This window comes from Orcinus orca, chromosome 18 (genome assembly GCF_937001465.1).
Source record: "Orcinus orca chromosome 18, mOrcOrc1.1, whole genome shotgun sequence".
NCBI classification, from domain to species: domain Eukaryota; kingdom Metazoa; phylum Chordata; class Mammalia; order Artiodactyla; family Delphinidae; genus Orcinus; species Orcinus orca.
Genome location: NC_064576.1, coordinates 71,694,409 through 71,714,148, shown reverse-complemented (window position 1 = coordinate 71,714,148; position 19,740 = coordinate 71,694,409). Strand labels below are relative to the sequence as shown.

General features: G+C 45.7%; 1 long non-coding RNA gene across 1 annotated transcript; it reads right to left on the bottom strand.

Moving 5' to 3' along the window:
- Positions 1–3,341: 3,341 nt before the first annotated feature.
- On the bottom strand, positions 3,342–19,435 carry LOC117198655 (uncharacterized). The gene is made up of 3 exons (XR_004479877.2): positions 18,402–19,435; positions 6,302–6,416; positions 3,342–5,482 (listed from the first exon to the last, which is right to left on the bottom strand). It is a non-coding gene; the product is annotated as an uncharacterized LOC117198655 (long non-coding RNA).
- Positions 19,436–19,740: the final 305 nt, after the last annotated feature.

Here is a 19,740-nt window from a genome sequence, read left to right as displayed (position 1 = left end):
AAAGCAACATTTTCTTCAGCTGATGCTTATATAAGGAAAATGTCTACTTCCATCCCACTGGCTCAGCGTGGCGTCTCTAATAAAACGATGCACAGTAGAATCTTGAATAAGAGTCCAGATACGGTTGGCAGAATGTTGGAGGCGTGTGTAGGTGTTTTGAAAGACTTTCTGGGTGACAGCAAAGGGCTGTGCATCTAGACGTTTCTCCACCCCTCCAGCTTCAAAATTCTTCACTTGGGGAATAACAGTTCATTTTAGGAAATTGCTTTGTGCTTTTTACGGGAAAAATAAAAATTTACTGTAAATATTATCTGTGTTTTTGTCTACAAATGGTTCATGACTGACATTTGCCTTATTTATTTGCCATGACTCACCTTAAAGGTAATGCTTGTGACACGGCATGCAAACCATGTGTGTCACTGCACACAGGTGACTGTCAGCAACCTTATTAATTGGTTAGGGACCAAGAAGTGATGATGTAAGCATTCATAATTATGTACTCTATGGGTGTTAGCTGAGTTGGGTTACGCATTAGGAAACTGACTGGAGGTTTTGATAGATGTGTAACATCGTGATTTTCCCATTTAATATAAGCATCGAATTATATTATTTATCTTTTTTATTTTCTATTTGTCCCCACCAAAGCATGAGCTCCGTGTGAGCCAGACCTTCAGTCTGTTTTTTCCCTGTCACCTCCCAGCACGAACTAGGAGCTCAGTAAGGACTTGGAGGAAATCTGTTTCTGGTCTCCTTGGGCTGCAGCAGGAGTTACTTCATAAGGACCTGCTCGCCTCAGTGCAGCCCTGCACCCTGTTCTAGGCTCGCTCCTCTCCCCCAACAGAAGGCTGCCGTGTGGGGAGGGGGTTCCATCTCAGGGAAGATTGAAAAATCTGTGCAGCTCTGGATGGCTTGTGGCCGAAGCCCACGGTCCACAGACTGTACCCTATCCAAGTGGGGATGTCATTGCAGCACTAAGGCTCTAGATGTCTGGCAACTGGAGGGAGAAGGCTGTGATGCCGAAAGCTCGGCTCCTCTGTGCACTGGTGCTGATTCGAGTCTCGGAGACAGAGTTTTGGGTAGAGTAGAAAAGGAGAGCTTTATTACTCTGCCAGGCAAAGGGGGACACAGTGGGCTCCTGCCTCGAAAAACGATGTGTCCCCATTTGGAGAGGACAGTGAGAAGTTTTATAGTAATGGTTCAAAGAGGGTGTGATTGGCTTATGGACATTCTTCTGATAGGTTGGTGGTGAGGTAAGTAGGAGTCAGCATCGTCAACCTTCAGGTTCCAGCCGGTCTGGGGTCTACATACTTGTGGGCAGCACACCATTGATAATCATAACTTCCCCCACCTGGAGGGGGTTTCAGGATCTGCAAAACAGCCAAAGATATTGCTGTGTATATCCGTTGACGGGGAACCAAGACCTTGCCCCAAGGCTCCTCTATGGTTTCTCTTGACTGTGTCTCCCTGGTCTCGCATCTCCTCCCTTCCCTAATCAGCAACTGCTTGAATCTGCCCTTTGGAACTCGGGGAAGGTCATGGAGGCTGAATGCAGGCTATGTCCTGTAATCAAAGGAGTGGGGGACACAGAAAGGCTTTGTGCCCAGGAGCCCCTCAGGGCCCTGCTCAGTATCAGCTGCTGCATTCACTGAGCACCAGGGAGGGAAGCAATGATAGGCACTTTGTGTACGTGCCACGGGGTAGACTGCTTCTGAAGCGTCTCCCAGTGATCCCGCCTTCTGGTATCCACACCCCGCATAACCTCTCCCTTTGGGGGGTATGCAGATCTAGTGTCTCACTTTTAACAAATAGAATACAGCGGAAGTGATGGGATGTCCTTTCCAAGATGAGGCTATGAGAAACCGTGACTTCCTTCTTTCTCCCTCTGACTCTGCTCCCTGACTTGCTCTGGTGAAGCAAGCTTCTGAGTTGTGAGCTGCCCTATGGACAGACCCACACGGCAAAGAACTGAGAGAGGCCCCCAGCCAGCAGGGCGTGAGGACCTGGGGCCTCAGTCTGACAGCCCACAAGAAACCACAGCCTGCCAACAGCCACGTGAGTGAGCCCGGAAGTGACGCCGTCCACCGAGCCTTCAGATGACCTCAGCCTGGCTGACAGCCTGGATTGTCCTCTTATGAGACCCTGAGTTAGAGGACCCAGCTGAGCAGATCCACAGAAACTGTGACATAATACATTGTTGTTGCTTTAAGTTAGTAAGTTTTGGGGTAATTTGTTACGCAGCAGCAATCGGTCACTAATACACATTATTTCATTTACTCTTCACTACAGCTCATTTTACAGGTCTGGACGCAGAGGCTCAGAGAAATAAGGCAAATCGCCAAAGGTCACTACTATTGCCAGGCCAGAAATCAAACCACAGATTGTCTTGGGTCCAACCGTCTTGTACTTTCCCACAGTCTGGTTCTTCCTCTGAAGGTCCACCACAGACCTACCAGGAGTCTGCTCTCTGGAACATCTGTGCTTTCCCAACACTCATTTTCACACATTTCTGATTGTCTGTCTCACTGCAATATGCAACATAAAACCACGTGGACGGGGCTTCCCTGGTGGCGCAGTGGTTGAGAGTCCACCTGCCAATGCAGGGGACGCGGGTTCGTGACCCGGTCCGGGAGGATCCCACGTGCCACGGAGTGGCTGGGCCCGTGAGCCATGGCCGCTGAGCCTGCGCATCCGGAGCCTGTGCTCCGCAACGGGAGAGGCCACAACGGTGAGAGGCCCGCGTACGGCAAAAAAACCAAAAAACGAAAAACCACACGGACATCTTCAGAGAGGATCCTTCAAACACTGGATCCAGCTACTTCCCCTCAAACAGGCTGCAAAACTTCAGGGGATAAAATCTATTTTTACTTTCAGGAAGCCATCTGCCTCCCTTCCAGTTTAGAAATTTGACCAGAGCTGGAAAATAATAACGAGATATTTGAGGTCAGTGCGCAGTTGGGCTAATTTCCCTCACACCCCTCTGTAATCTCTTATTTTGTCAAAGGGCCGGTACCAAGGACAAAGGAGGATTGAAGGATTGGTGTATTACTTATTATCAATACCTGAAGTGTGGGCTAAGTGACCCAGATGTTAATCTGGGCTACACGCCCCTCAGAAAACATGCAGGGGGCCTGATTAGACCGAATGAAGTAGAAGAGAACCTCCCCGGCCTCCCTGGGCGCTCTGCCTCCCCCACCCCCCACAATTTTCAGGGTGCCTATTCCCCACGACATGGCTACAGAGCTCCCCTTCCAGGGATGGTACCCCATTCAGCATCCCCTAAGCAGAGGGCAAGGCCGGCCAGCCTTTTCCAGAGCTCTTCAGGGATGACTTGGCTACAGAGCTCCCCTTCCAGGGATGGTACCCCATTCAGCATCCCCTAAGCAGAGGGCAAGGCCGGCCAGCCTTTTGCAGAGCTCTTCAGGGATGACTGGTGATGAAGAGGCTTCCATCTGTGCTAATCAGAGGCTGCGTCCGCAGGCTGGTTCCTCGTTCTAGAATAAAATGCTGAGCTGCGTGGCTTTTATTGTTTCTTCAGGGAGAATCTACACTAACAAATGAAATGAACTAATGCAAACCTGACCAATATCAGTCACAGTATAGACTCAAAAAGGTTTCTTCCCATAACAGTCGAAGCGTGGACCAGAATCACCCAGAAAACACGTCCGCTCTGCATTCTGTCTGGGGGCTGCCTTTCCTCTTCTACTTTCACTTCTGCACATTCCTTCTGGTTGTAGAGAAGGAGAAATCTTCCTCCCTCTGACTCACTCTCGGGGTCATGAACTCTCTCTGGAAAGTTCCCCAGCAAAACACCGATTGGTTGGTTCAGAACAACATTACCTGGCTGGGTTTAGCTCTGGATGAATAAATATGGTTAATCAATATCTAACCAGGAAGCAGGAGGTTATATACGGTAGAGATTAGGGCTGTACATAAATAAAAATGAAAATTAGTCTAACAAGACTAATGTGCTGTTTTACTCGGGGACACATTTTTTATTCACTATTTTTATTGCAATATGTTATTGCACATGGTAATTAGGCAGAAATTCAATTTATAAAAGTGATGGGTGTTCTAACAAATATGGGATCCACCTGCTTCGAGTGTTCTTATGAATTTGTAATGAAAAATGGTGGTCCCCATTCTCTACTGTAATATACCCTCTCATAATTAAACAAAAGACAAAGGTAGAGATGAACACTCTGGACCTGGGTGCCATGTCCCCACTCTCTCTCCATGGTCCTGTCTGCTGGGCGCAGAGACCTTATTTCATCAAAAGAGCACATCTTCAGGTTTTGCACTGGGAAAGAGATACTGCTCTGGTGGGACGTGGTGAGGTCATGATCAGGGAACTTGGGGATGATGGAGAGGGAAGAGGGGAGTTTGGGCTGACCGGGAGCGTGGAGAAGGAGGCCAGGACGAGTGCAAATAGAAGAACGTTGAGCAGAGGAGCACAGGTGCAAGAGTCTTGGAGGCGGGACTCGGGCAGCGAAGAAAGGTCCAGCTGGAAGAACAAACACCGGGACGAGGGCAAGTCAGGACCTGACCCTGGTGATCGGCAGAGGCCAGAGCAGAGACTGTCCCCAAGCGAGTCACGCAGGGGGTGGAGCCTGAAGAAACAGCGGGATTGAGTATCTTAGAGAGGCATCTCAGGTCCAGAAATATAGGTTCCACTACAAAAAAAATCCCAGCAACCAGCAGGCAGTGGAATTATCAGGAAGTAGTATGTGCAGTGATCCCAAGCTTGGGCTCGCCATGAGCCAAACATTAGTTAACTCATTAGCTCAGTGACCTTAATTAACCTTAAACTAGTCGGCTCCCTTGCCCTCCATTTCCTCGGCTGTAAAAGGAAGGTAATAACAGTAGCTAACTTACTGGTTTGTTGTGGGGATCAAAGATTATAATGCACGAATGAATGTGCTTATCACAGCTTCCAGGGTAGCTGGTGCTCAATAAATGGAAACAATGTCTACTGTTACTGTTAACAATAAGCTTGAGTGTGACTTCCAACGCTGGTCCACCTTAAGGGACGAGAGGAAGCCCAGTCAGACATCTCTTGCCAGGTGCCAGGCATTGCCTTTAAGATGCTGTAGGCGGGAATCTTTTACAAGCAACCCTGAGACTTCCCACGAGGCGGAATTAAGTAATTCATCTGGCCATGTGTCCAACAGCCCTCACCCTGGTTATGATGCCTGCAGTTTCAGACTCCGAATCTCCAGCTCCTGCTCTGAGGTGAAGCTTCCAGAACCTCAAAATAGCTATGAAAAGGAATATTCTCTGCACTGTATAGAGGAGGAAACCGAGGCTAGAGAGGTTAACTAAATTGCCCAAAGCTCACAGTGGATGAAGTGGGAGAGCTGAGATGAAGATCAGTCCAGATTCGACTCCAGAGCTCTCGTCTGGTACCCAGCACCTCCCTGCCTCCCAGATGCATGGGACTGCGTCAGACAGGGAGAGGGCTGGAGGTGGCCTGGATGGTGAGTGCCTAAAGGGAGAGGGAACAGAGGAGGAAGGCTCGAATGCCCAGGATAAAGTCTCCAGCTTTACCCACTGCTCAGACCTCCTGAGTGCTTCCAGCGGGGTGTGTCCTGGCAGAGACAGTACCCAGACATGGCTTGTGCTGGGGGCAGCCAGACACTTGTACGCCAGGCCAGGGTCCACAGCGAGGCCAACAGTTACACCCAGGGCCAACAAAATATCCCTAGCCAGGCCTCCTCCCACCTAGATAAACTGAGTCAGCAAGTTGGTACCACAAGGGCTGCAGAGATAGCATCTTGCCTATCAAGGAGGTATTCCCGTGCCCAGGGATGATGGGCTTTCTAATTTTTAAAAAAGTATCAGACAAACAAGTAATCATCTCACTTAGGGTTTGACAGCCTCATCAGATTTAGTCCTCCACATATAGGCCAAACATAGCATCTTACTCTTGTAAGCCCCCGCAAGCACTACCTCTAATTAAGGATTATTGGAAGCCCAACTGCCCATCTTTGCTGACTGCATGGGAACATCGCACTAGTCACTTTAAGAGCAACCGATGTAGTTCAAAGTAAGGCATCCTCAACCTAACAAGAGGCTGTGCTTCCCATTTGTAAATAGAGCGCCTGAGATGAGGGCAGCATTTCTGCAAACACACAGCGCTGTTAGACACCTGCTAGCGCACAATTAGCCCACAACTTAACCCTAGCACACAAACATCCGAAGAACCCATGGTAAACATTCTGTAGGGCTTGGCGTAGCCATGGAGTTTGGGCTCTGCTCTGAATCTCTTGGGGAGCTGTGAGTGAATTTTCTTCCTGGGAGTTACCTGATGAACGTGAAGCTTCGAGACAGTGAATCTGGATGAGTTACGCAGTGTCAGCTGAGGCAGAGAGACCAGTAAGGAGGGCGTGGCAAAATTCCAGTTGTGAGTCGCTAGAGGCCTGAATTGAAGTAAGGTGATTGCAATTGAAACAGAAATTTATTTATAGTCATTCATTCAACCAGTTCTTATCGGGCATCTCCTATGTACCCCGGCGATTCGTTCATTCGTTCTTCAATTATTAGACCAAAGTATTATTGAGCATCTTTTATGTGTGGAGGACTGTGTGGACTTTATGAAAGTCTGCAGTCTAGAAAGGAATATATATGTGAAAAGTAATAGTTACCGGCGTGGTGCCCGAGAGGAAGAGGGAGGGAGAGGTGTGATGAAGCTGCATCCCAGGGGAAGAGTAAGTGGTGAGGGTGAGTAGGAAAAGTCTGGCCAAGGAAGTGGGATTTATAAACTGAGACTGGAAGATTGAGCTGGGGTCAGTCAGATCAAGACACGAGAGAGGACTATTCCAGGCAGAAGGAACAGTGTGTACAAGACTCAGGAGGGAAGAGAGAGTAAAGCACGTTTAAAGAACGAAAGGAAGTTGTTTTTACTGCTGCGGCCTCTCCCGTTGCGGAGCACAGGCTCCGGACGCGCAGGCTCAGCGGCCATGGCTCACGGGCCCAGCCGCTCCGCGGCATGTGGGATTTTCCCAGACCGGGGCACGAACCCGCGTCCCCTGCATCGGCAGGCGGACTCTCAACCACTGCGCCACCAGGGAAGCCCCATGAAAGGAAGTTTTAATGTGGTGGGAACAGAGTACACGGGAGAAACCGGAAGCAGGTGCCAGGTTGCCGGTGGTTTTGTAAACCGCAGAAAGGCGCTCCGCCTCGATGCTTAGAGTCACTGTAGTTTTAAACAGTGTAGTTATGCGATCAGATTGAGGTGGGCTGATTTTTTTCCCCTAAATCACTCTTGGTATAACCTAGGGAAGGGATGGCAGAGGGGCAAGATGGGAGGCAAGAAAAGCAGATAGGAGGTGCAAGCGGGTAGAGTCACTTACTGAAGTAGGAATTATTCGGGGAAGAGCAGGTTGTCAGAGAAAATGACAAGATCAGGGCTTTCCTGGTGGCGCAGTGGTTGAGAGTCCACCTGCCGATGCAGGGGATACGGGCTCGAGCCCTGGTCTGGGAGGATCCCACATGCCGCAGAGCGGCTGGGCCCGTGAGCCATGGCTGCTGGGCCTGCGCATCTGGAGCCTGTGCTCCGCAACGGGAGGGGCCGCGATAGTGGGAGGCCCGCGCACCGCAAAAAAAAAAAAAAAAGAAAAAAGATCAGTGTGGACAGGGTTTGCCCAGCACTTCCAAGATAAACGAGTGGAGATTTAAGTAGGGGGTTGAAGAGCTGAGTCTGGAACTCAGGTCATCCGAGCCCATGATAAGGATCTGGAAGTGATCAGCATAGAACTGGAAATTGTAGTCACCGAGGAGAATGGAGTCATGGCGGTTGGCGGGGGAGTGACAGGGGAGGATGTTTGGAGCAAGAAAGAGTTATAGAGACAAGTCAGAGAAGACTGGGCAGAAACTGATGTCCAGCTAGCTGCAAAGGACAGAGAGAGGAAGGAGGTAAAGATGACCAGTGCATCCTGGGTGACGAGGAGAATTTCAACCTGGAGAATTTACCAGGCTCCTCTCCCTGTGAAGACAGAGCAGTAATGAATAGACAGATGATTGACTGATCATTCGATAGATAGAGTCTGTCCATATTTAGGGAACACCTGCCCTAAGTGTGTTAGCCACTTTCTCTTGCTCTGGAGACACTAAATAAAGACACTAACCCACTAGAGAAATCCCATCTCGAGGAGGAGATAGACATGAAAACAGATAATGATCCACATTGTGACTTGGTCAATTATGTGCCAGGAACTTCACTAAAGGTGCGAAGGAAGGAGTGGCCCTTCCAGTTCCCAGAAGGGGTTCAACCCAGGATCTGTATTGGTTTCCTAGGGCTGCCATCACAAAATACCACCAACTTGGTGGCGATAAGAAATCTGTTCATAAGCAACAGAATTTGTTCTATAAGCAACAGACATTTATTCTCTCGTGGTTCTGGAAGCTAGAAGTCTGAACTCAAGGTGAGGGCAGCACCATGGTCTCTCTGAAGTCTCTAAGGAGGAACCCTCCCTGGCTTCTTTCTAGACCCTGGTGGCTCGCGGCAATCTTTGGTTTTCCCTGGTTTGTGGCAGCTTCTTGGCCTCTGTCTCCACGTGTCCTTCTTCCCTGTGTCTCTGTGTTCAAATCTTCGTTCTCCTATAAAGATGCCAGTCATTGGGCTTAGGCCAACCCTTGTCCAGTATGACCGCATCTGAACTTGATTACATCTGCAAAGACTCTGTTTCCAAATCAGGTCCCGTTCACAGGCACCGGGCACTGTACAGAGGAATTGTACATATGTTGTATGTACAGGATTTGAACATATCTCTTGGGGGACACAAGTCAACCTACTAATAGTATTCTTCTCTTTCTAGCGCCAAGCTTGGTGCCTGATACCCAGCAGATGCTCAGACTATGTTTGTTTAATTGCATCTGTGGCCCTATCACGTCAGAAGAGAAGAGATGAGTGCCTTTGCTGAAATGGTTGGCAATTTGTATCTGATATGCAGTTCTACGGTCAATTCTGGGAAAGGATTTTCAGCTCACGAACGTCAGCATTTCTTTGCTGAACCCCTCTCAATTAATAAATGAATCTTACAGTACCTTGTATCCAGTTATAGGGTCTACTGAAGCCTTTTTCCTTCCAAAGGAGAAAAACCAATTACTTCACCAAGAAATATTCTAAAATGGAGTTGAGCTTTTGATCATGTATATACTGAAGGCTTAATATGGATGACTTCTCGCCAGCACATTAAGAATTCTCCAAGAGTTGGTACCACTTCGTGGAGACATATCAGCAATATCTATCAAAGGTAAAAATGTACCCTTTGACCCAATGATTCTAGTTCTAGGAATTTACTCTGTGGATATACTCTCATGCGTGGAAAACTACAAATTTTTCTTTTTTAAATCACAGTATGCTTCATCTAGAGAAGACTATTTAAATAAATAATGATCTATCCAGACAATGAAATAGTATCACATCATTTAGGATTGGATTCTACTGCACGTAACAGAAATTGGACAACTCTGGATTTAACAAAGAAGTTTCTTTTCCCAGATAAGGAGAAGTCTGGAGGTTGGTGGCCCAGAGCAGATATGATGGACCATCCCATCCCTTAGGTCAGGATGGCATATAAGTCCAAGCTTCACGACTTGCCCTGGGGTCTCATATCCTTACTGGGCTCCTGTATGTACGTAATTAAATTTTTCTCTTGCTAATCCGTCTGATGTTAATTTGATTATTAAGCCAGACAAAGAACCAAGAAGGACAAAGGAAAAAATTTTCCTCCTCTACGGTATGTATACTTGGTATTTATAATGCTAGTCACATTTATGAGACGTTGGTATACAAGAGCAACTAACAGGTTAGCCTTGTGATTCCAACTTGGTATGTAATGGAGTGATTGATTTAAACTTAAGATTTTAAGCTGAAAAGTATAAGAGAATAAAGCTAGTAAACAAGGTTGAAATGCCTAAGAGAATTTGAGTCACCATACTTATAAGTTTAACTTATATTTATAAAAATCACCGAATTTTAGGGAAGGTTCTGTTATTCTACTTGAAGTACTAAGGAAACAAACCAAAGTATTTATACATGTTTAAGGAAATTTAATTAACTAAATTGTAAACAGCTTTGGAAAGTAATTGTTAAATTTTACTAATTTTTAAAACAGAATTATAAGAGTTATACTTTCAAAGCCCAAGGAAAGGGTTTTTTTTTTAATTTGTAACTTAAATATTAGATGAAGTAACAAAATAACCATAAACTACTTTTTTTTTTCCGTTTCTCAGAGTTGCTTTCAAGGATCTAAGAAATTCTCCATGACATCTTTGAGGCCTAACTAGCAGAGAAGCTTCTCAAATTCCCCTGTGACAACCTTGCTGGTGGCTGGGTTTCCACCAGGATGGCTTTCCCTGGCGCCTGTACAGAGCATCACAGGGGGCCCACCTGCACAGACACTGTCCTACCCCCTTACCCTGCTGTGCCCGTTCTTCTCCATAGCACTAATCACCTTCAAACATACTTTACAATTTACTTTTAAAAAGTTATTTATTTGGAGATTTTGGGGGTGGATGGTAGAATATAAAACTTACCGTTTTAACCAGGTGTAAGGGTAGATTCAGCAGTGTTCAGTACGTTCACACGTGACGGGACCACCAGGTTGCCTAAGGAGGGTTGAACCGGCTCGGGTCGGAAACAGAGCAGGTCCAAATTCCCGTGCTGATCAGGTTGCCTTTTTATTGTGCTTATTGTTTACTGTGACCTTCCCCTCAAAACATAAGCACGTGGAGGGCAGGGGTCTGGTTGCTCACTGATGTCTTCAAGCACCTGGCCTAGCTTGGAATCCCATCTGACCTGAGTGGGATCTGACCAGCTGCCCTGCACTCAGCTGCTGATGTGCTGGGGGGCGGAGCTGAGAGATGCAGGCTGCCGGTGTCTTCTGTAAACCCCGGCTGACAGCAGCTCCCCTTGACTGTGATCTTGCAATCTTACTATTAGGCCCCAACATCCTCATTTTTCTATCCTTCATGCCCACTCGTCTACTGTTAAAAATAGAAGTACCCTTGAACAAGCTCCTGTTAACACCCCGCCCTTGACTTACAGCATCAGTATCGAGTGTTCACCATTTGTTCACCCTGAAACTGGTTGCACCAAAGGAATTGATTAAGGCAGCGCTGCGCAAAGTGTGGTCTGCGGGTCTGTAGCTGTCTGCAAGCTGTTACCACCCCATGACAAGAGACTGAGAGCAATCAGTAGAAACTTTTCTAGCCATCTGACAGAATATTTTTATGTTGTCGAATTAACAGTAAAAACTGGTACTTACATTTTGCACGTTTGGAGGGATTTGCTGTTTCATTTTTATACTGATTTTTCCAGTAATTCACGTTTATTATATTTTCTGAAAGTACCAGTCCATGATGGGTTGGACATTTTTAAATGAACTGAGTGACATGGGGAAGCTCAGAGATTCTCGCACGGGCTGTGAAGCTGTGAATCAAACTGGGAGGCTGCCAGCCCAGAAGAAGGCTGGAGACATACCAGGCCCCTCCCGCCTTCGGACACCGGGCCCCAGCTCTCAGTCACAGACACCCCCATCATATTAACTATCAACTAACATCACCTCCTTGCTTCTTTCCAACATCTACTTCCTGAGCGAGGCTAGTGGAGCAAGGCCACTGCTGAGAACCCAAAAGGCAAATTCTTAAAAACTACTTGAATCAGTCGGAGAGTTTGGTAACGTGGCCAGACACAAAAAGAAAGTAGAAGGAAGGCCCCCAAGCCACTAATATTAGTAAGAGAGTTTTGGTATTAGTAAGGGAGTTATATATGTAATAGCTTTTCTCTTTACAGTAATAAGCACATAAAATAGAAATATGGGGCTCCATTCATAATAATAACAAAATCTGTATAATGTCTTATTGAAGAGCCTTAAAACAAGATCTGAATAAAGGAAAAGATGTACTATGTATTCACATAGAAAGGCTAAACAACAAAAATAAAAAGTCTCCAAAAAATTATCACATATTTTTTTTTTTTTTTTTTTTTTTTTTTTTGCTGTACGCGGGCCTCTCAGTGTTGTGGCCTCTCCCGTTGTGGAGCACAGGCTCCGGACGCACAGGCTCAGCGGCCATGGCTCACGGGCCCAGCCGCTCCGCGGCATGTGGGATCTTCCCGGACCGGGGCACGAACCCGTGTCCCCTGCATCGGCAGGCGGACTCTCAACCACTGCGCCACCAGGGAAGCCCTATCACATATATTTAATGAAACTCAAATTTGGAATAACAACTGTGTTAGTGTTTTATTTGAAGTAAGTAATCTTGACTTTATTCAGAAGAATAAATGCCTGAGAATAGCCCAGAAATGTACTTAAACATGGTAAGGAAGGTTTTTGTTTTTAACCAGATATTAGAACATACTAGAAGATCAGGGTAGTCAAATTAATATTGTAACAGCATATAGAAAAATGAGAGTTTAGTAGAACAGATGAAATAATCCTGAAATTATAGATTTTATAATCTATATAGATTTTATATATAGATTTTAGGATCTATAGAAATAGATCCTAAAAGATAAGGAATTTAATATAAGCAAAGGTGATATTTAATCCAACAGGAAATTTTGATAAATGATGCTATCACAACTGATTAGTCATCCAAAAGAAAAGTGGGACTCCAATTTTAGACCGAAAATAAACCCCACTTGAATCGATGGCTTAAATGTGAAAACGAAAGCAAAATGGTTTTAAAGGAAATCTAGGAGACTTAGTAAAATCCAGGAGAGAAGCCCCTCTCAGCCATGTCATAAAACCCAGAAAAAAAGACAGAAAAAAAAATTAGACATATTTGACTCCATACAAAAAAAGAAATTTTCTTAAATGACAAAAAAAAAAAGAAAAATTATAAAGGAGGTCAGTAGAGGAACAATTGATTTGTAAAAACATTTTCAATGCAAGTAACAAAGGACCAGTATCTATAACATATAAAAGACATTTACAAATGGACAAAGCAAACAAGCTGATGTAAAAGCGGGCAGAGGATGTATCACTGCAGTTGATAGAATACAACAGCTAACTTCCTTCTAGCATTTCTGCAGGCTAGGCACTGCTCTGCAAGCTTTGCATGCATTAATTCATTTAATTTTTATAACAGTCCTGTGAGATAGGTCTTGTTTCTATATTTTATATATGGGAAAACTGAGGCACAGAGAGTTTAAGTAACTTGCTTGAGGTCACACAGCTAGTGAGTGGCAGAGCTATGATTTTAACCCAAGCGTCTTGGATCTAGAATACCTGTTAAATTGCCAATTCAGATGACCCAAAACATGAAATAATGTTCAAATCTGATTGACGTCAGGGAAGTCCAAATTAAAGTTACAGTAAACAATGAGTTACCCCTTGAAATCTACCAAACTGGAAAAAAAAAGTATAAAAAACATTAATACCCATGGGTCTCAGAGATGCTGGGAGAAAGAGTACTCTCTTACATTACTGGTAGAAATGTGAATTGTAGCTGCCTTTCAAGGAAGCTGTTTGAAAAACAATCTGGCAACATTTATTACAATTTTTGAAAATCCACATTCATTTTTGAGCCAACAGTCTCACTCGCTGGGAATCTAGCCCATAGAAGCCCATAAAAGAACCAACTTGAACAATGTAGTTATAAGGTTATTTAATGCGTCACTGTTCGTACCAGGGAGGGAAACTTGGAAACAAACGAAGGCTCATCAGTGGAGAGGGGCTGGACTCATTGTAGAACCTTCTCCCAATACTTTGCTGGAATCAGCTCCCCACACAATGCACACACCTCTTCCCAGAGTCACTCTAGCCCACCAGCATGTCACTCAGGTTGGAAATGAACCAGGGTGGGATATTTAGGGCACGATATCAGCAAACACTGCCCATCAGGGTTTTCCCTGAGACAGCTGTTGTTAAACATTTACCAGCACAAAAAACTGCTTCCACTGCATAAGGTGATATATAGCCGTTAAAAATCGGGCACAAAAACTGTTCCATTGTAGGTATTTTCATGAGGTTTTAACTGGGTGGAAGAGGAGAAGTACGCATACAATCCAGTTTTGATACAAATAATGAAAAAAACCTCACGGAAATATGTGTGTGTTAACAGTTTACGTGATGATATCAACTTGGAGGAAAGTATGAAAGATACGTAGGGAAGAGGCAATATCTTTAGGGGCAGTGGCGGAGGGGAAGATTTTTTTTTAAATGATTCCATACACAACTCACACACACATATGTTTGTAGGTGTGTGTTCATAAAGAAGTTAAGGAACAAATACCAAGTAAGTTCATATCCACAGAGCGGTAGGGGTGTCTACGATATACCATCAAATGAGAAAGCAAGTTGCAGAGCCATCCACTTGGTGAGATTCTACTTCAGTAAAAAGAAATAAACCCAAACCCCAATATAGGTATGTAGTTGCCTGTATGAACAGCATAAAAGCTTGTAAGTGCATAGACTCTGGATAGCCCGGGAGAGTAGGATTGGAAGTTAGTAACGGGGGGCTTTTCTTCATCTAACTTTTTTTTTTTTTTTTTTTGCGGTACGCGGGCCTGTCACTGTTGTGGCCTCTCCCGTCGCGGAGCACAGGCTCCGGACGCGCAAGCTCAGCGGCCATGGCTCACGGGCCCAGCCGCTCCGCGGCATGTGGGATCTTCCCGGACCGGGGCACGAACCCACGTGCCCTGCATCGGCAGGCGGACTCTCAACCACTGCGCCGCCAGGGAAGCCCTCTTCATCTATCTTTAAACTGTTTCACATGTTACAACCAGCAGGTATTTGGTTGAAAAAAATCAAATCCAAAAAAGTTCCAGAAAAAAAAATCATCCTTTGTAATTGTCAGTGTTCTTTCACCCACTGTATCACCTTTGCACCTCCTAACTGTGTGAAAAGAACAAACACTGTTATCGCCATTTTACTGTTAAGGAAACAGAGCTCAGAGATGCAAACTGCCTTGCCCAAGACCACACTACTGTTCATGGTGGAACCCGTCTCCCACCCAGGCCTCTGATCCACAGTACAGCGGTCTGAGCAGATACCCCCATGGATACAGGGGGAGAAAAGCAGTAGCAACACCAGAAAGGAATCAGTGGTGTCTTTCCAGGTCAGGACAATTATGCAGGCAAGAATGAAGTCTGCTATGAAATAAAACACCCCTGAATACGTAATTATCAACATTTACCATGTATGACTAAGAAGTTTGTCTAACCTTTCTTGACGCAGTCAGCGTTTGCTAGCAATCTGATTGCATCATCTGGAGCCTTCCGTGCTCGTTTCACAGGGTTGCGTGAGGTCACGTGGCCCAAAAGATATTCAGAAACATCACCTACTGGGGGATCAGGGAGCTGCTGTCCGAGGCCCTGGCTGCTGGCTCCACAACAAGGGGACCAAGTTGGAAACCTGGCCAGTTCTTAACCTGCTAGAAGCCTCCTCGGGGCACGGATCTGTGTACTGTTCCTTTGCCATATCAGCGTCTATAAAAACACACCTGTGCTTGTTTAAGAGATCTCCGAGTCCCTGAAAATTGATGCGTGTGCACCGTGACGTGGCCAAATGAATCACAGTGGGAGCCCTGGGCGGCACCAGGCTGGCTGGCACTGCCACACCCGTCTTATCTTCCTCAGTGGCAGTGAGCACATTCTTGTCTCTACGGGCAATGCTGGTCTTTTGAAAATGGAATGGGAATTATCCTCAGAGGTTCAGATATGCTGTTTCCACGTCTCCATCGCTCAGGGTGTGTTTGACCAAGACCAGTGAGTTTTGGTGGATCTGGTTGCAATGCGTTGAGGACCTACAGACAGGTTCAGCTCTGCTACCAGCTGTGGGATTTCAAGCAAGTCAGAACCTCTTCCTGGGTCAATGTCTTCATCTCTAATATAAGGGCTGTGAAATCCTTACAATCCTGTCTTGTGGCCCATTGTGAAAATCGAACTAGGAAATGTATGAGAAGATGCTTTGCAGATCAAAAAGCACTTCATTGCTTCGCCATGTCATAAGAAATGAGAGAGCTCCTCCATAGGGTCCCTATTCTCAGGTACATATTTTTAAAATATGTATCTATATATCTATACAGATCTCTATCTATCTATCCATCATCCATCCATCTTCAATTTGAAATCACTCATGGTTAATCCAAGTTCCGTGGGAAATCATTCTGTAATGTTGAATGAAATTCCCTTAAGAGATTCTGTTGATGTAAGTGCAAGAACAAAAAAAAGCAATGTTTGCCATCAACAAATAGGAATTTTTAAAAGATGCTTTTTTCTTGGCTGTAGTGATTTCTGCTTGGCGCTATACAAATGCCTTTATTTCAACAATGTTTTCTCCTTGTTGCTGAGAGGGGAAATTTGGGAACAGGCTTAGTACAATGTGTTGCTTGAGACTTTTAAAATGCAAATAAGTCTTTCAATTCAAAGTTCAGAATATTCTTCTAAATTTAAACGATATCTACTGTAAAATTTTGCAAAGCAATCTGGCAAAGACTGTTAAAATTAAAAATAATAATCTCTTTGGCTATGAATATGACAGAGCATGTCGTGACGCTAACATCCGTCGACTGTTTCCTACGCGCCAGGCACAAGGCTAAGTGTTTGGTGAGGATGGTCTCATTTAATCCTCACAACTCAGTGAGGAGGTGTGTTTTTATCCCCCATTTTGCCAACCAGGAAAGACTCCACTTTTCCCCAAACGTATGCATGGAAACGTCACTGCTGAAGTGGATATCGGTTGCATTTAGAACATCACCAAGCCCTGACAGATGGGCTAGGAGCACAGGAAGAGCCACCCTTTCTGTACGCCAGCCACTGTGCGAGACCCTTGTCACAAAGCATTTCCTTCCAGCTCCCGCCCCCCACAATTCCCAGAGAAGGAAACGAGGCTCAGAAGGGGCGCAAACTCCTATTTGCTGAAATTGCTCTTGCCTGCGGGGCCTTACCCTAGGCACCTTCCAGCAGTTTTCCCAATTAAACACATAAGGAAAGGCAGAAAGTACAGACAATACACAAACATGGGGGAAATGATCAACATCTCTGGTGGTTCAAAATTACAACTTTAAACATCAGCGAGGTATCAAGGACGCCTTTTACGTTAGCCAAAGTTAAACGCCAATGGCAGTGACGTCATAGTGAAGCTAACATGTATATATTGCTGGTGGTGCTTTTATGACGAAACACTAAATGAAGAAGCAGATTACAAGGGCATGGGTGCTCTCTCTAAGGGGATCCACGTGCATGACGGGGACCTGGCAAAATGAAAACAGCTGTTGTGTTAGAGGGAATGAAAATTTTAATCTCTTAAATTGTCTCTACTATTTTCTAATATTGTTTTTACAAGAAATAAAACTGGGAAGGAAAGAGATTTTATCTTCCCATTGCACCATTTTACGACTGAGGGTTGCCTTCCTGACTTAAATAAATCAGGGATATCACCCATAAACGACGGAAAAGCCAAGACTCAGTCATTGTGAACTTCTGCCTTCACCTGAATTATTGAAAGTGTACGTTAAAGTGGCAAATTTTATGATCATTATTCAACCCCTTCATTTTCTTGATGAGGAAATGGAGGCCCAGAGACTTGGATTCCCTGGTCAGGGTCATGTAGTTGTCTGTAAAGCTGAGGCTAGCGCCTGTTGTTTCATTTTATAAAAATCCTATAAGATGAAAATGCATATATTATTTATAAGAAAGCACCTTGAGGTGTTTTACGACCAGCATTTCTGACACCTCAGGTGTGGCGCTTTGCCCAGCACCAGCAAATTCTCCAATTCTCTGACACCAGCTGGGTGTCCAGCGATCCGATTCTGATGCTAGCTCCATGGAGTTGGTATAGACCCCACTGGTTAAGGGCTCAGTCCCACAAGACTGTCCCCACTTCAGGCACCCAGTCACAACCCCAGGTTGTCATCTGTACTTCTGACCCACTGGCCATAAATCTGGAGTGCCCCCTCAGCTTCGATAATGTGTTAGAACAGCGCACAGAACTCAGGGAAATGACTTCTTTATTATTACTGGTATATTGTAAAGGACCTTATAAAGGATAAAAATGAACTGCCAGGTGAAGAGGTACATAGGATGAGGTCCCGAGCGTGGAGCTTCTGTTCCCATGGAGTTTGGGGTGTGCACCCTCCCAACACATGGATGTATTCGCCAACCTGGAAGCTCTCAGAATCCCATCATTTCGGGAGGTTTGTGCAGATTTCGTGAGGGAAATAATTGACCACTGGTGACTGAACTCACCTTCCAGGCTCTCTTCACCCCCTGGAGGTTGGGGGTGGGTCTGAAGCTCTCAGTTCTCTAATCCTGCCTTGCTCTTTCTGGCCACCAGTCCCCGACCTGAGGCTATGAAGGAGTCCCCAGCCTAGTTATCTCATGCAAAAGACACTCATACAAAACCAAACATCTATATCTATATCTCTCTCTATATATATATATATTTTTTTCTTACCGTATCACACCAAAAATTCCTCACTGAAGAAAATGGGTAAGACCTCACAATCCAAACACTGGAGTGAGCATGTCCCTAGGGTTCATTCTAGAACTTGTGGCTGGGTATGTTGGCCACCGGTCTTGAGGTCTGGAATCGCTCTAGGGCAGTGTTCTCACTGTGGGGTCCCCGGACCAGCTGCATCACGTCACCTGGGGACTTGTTAGAGATGCACGCGCTCAGGACCTGTCCACAATGTACTGAATCATGAACTCAGAGGGGAACCCAGCAATCCGTCTTCTCTTGAGCTCTCCAGGAGCTTCTGATGCATGCGAAAGGCTGAGAACCAAGCTCAGAGGCAGTGCTTCTCCAAACGCCATGGGCATCAGAATCCCCTGAGGGTCCAGTTAAAATGCAGGTTCTGATTCTGTAGGCCTGGAGGAATGGGTTCAGAGAAAAAGCCTTTCTAACAGACTCAGGATATGTCAGTGCTGCTTCTTTGGGGACCACAGTCTGAGGAACAAGATTCCACTACAGCTGCACGCCCACAGGCAAAAGCTGTGAATGGGTTCCAGCTGCTCAGATACTGAACGTCCGCCCTCCGTGTCCTCGAGACTCAGCGTGGTGCAGGGCTAGCAGCTCGGGCATCCACTGAAGCTTGTTGGAAAGGCAGAATCTCAGCACCTCCCCAGACCCACTCAATAAATCTGCATTTAAATAAGATCCTCAGATGTGTTTGTAATATGCATGTTTGGGAAGTGCTTCTGGAAGCTGCTGGATGCCTAAGCTGCTGAGCCAGCCTCCTCCAGCCCAGGCAGACTCAGACGCTACCCCAACGTGACTTACAAATGTTAGCATCTTCCACTTTCGGAAAAGGCTGGGGGCTCAGGTGGAAGAGGTGAAAACCTAGGGTTTCACCAGACACAAGAGCCAAAGTGGGGATGCGGGGGTGAAAGAATGGGGAACAGGCATCAGGCAGAACTATTTTTAAATGTGAAAGCTTTGAGAAATGTCCCCACCAAAAAAAAAAAATTGATCTTGATAGTTTTTCCCAAGCAGTACAACTCCATCCCAGGGAGGTGGGTAACCACCGAGGTTACCTTTACCCCCTCTGAACCTTCCCTCCCACCCGACCCTGCTCCTGACCCTTCCAGAAACAAAGGAAGCGAGAAAGAAATGCACGATGAAGAAGGGGTTCCATTTAGAAGCATTTTAGAGCAATTGTCTACAGTATTAGCTTCCTGTTGCCGCTGTAACAAATGACCACACACTTAGTGGCTTGAAACACAGATTTACTAACGTACAGTTCTGGAGGTCAGAAGTCAGGAACTAGTTTCACTGGGCTGAGTCAAGGGGTAGG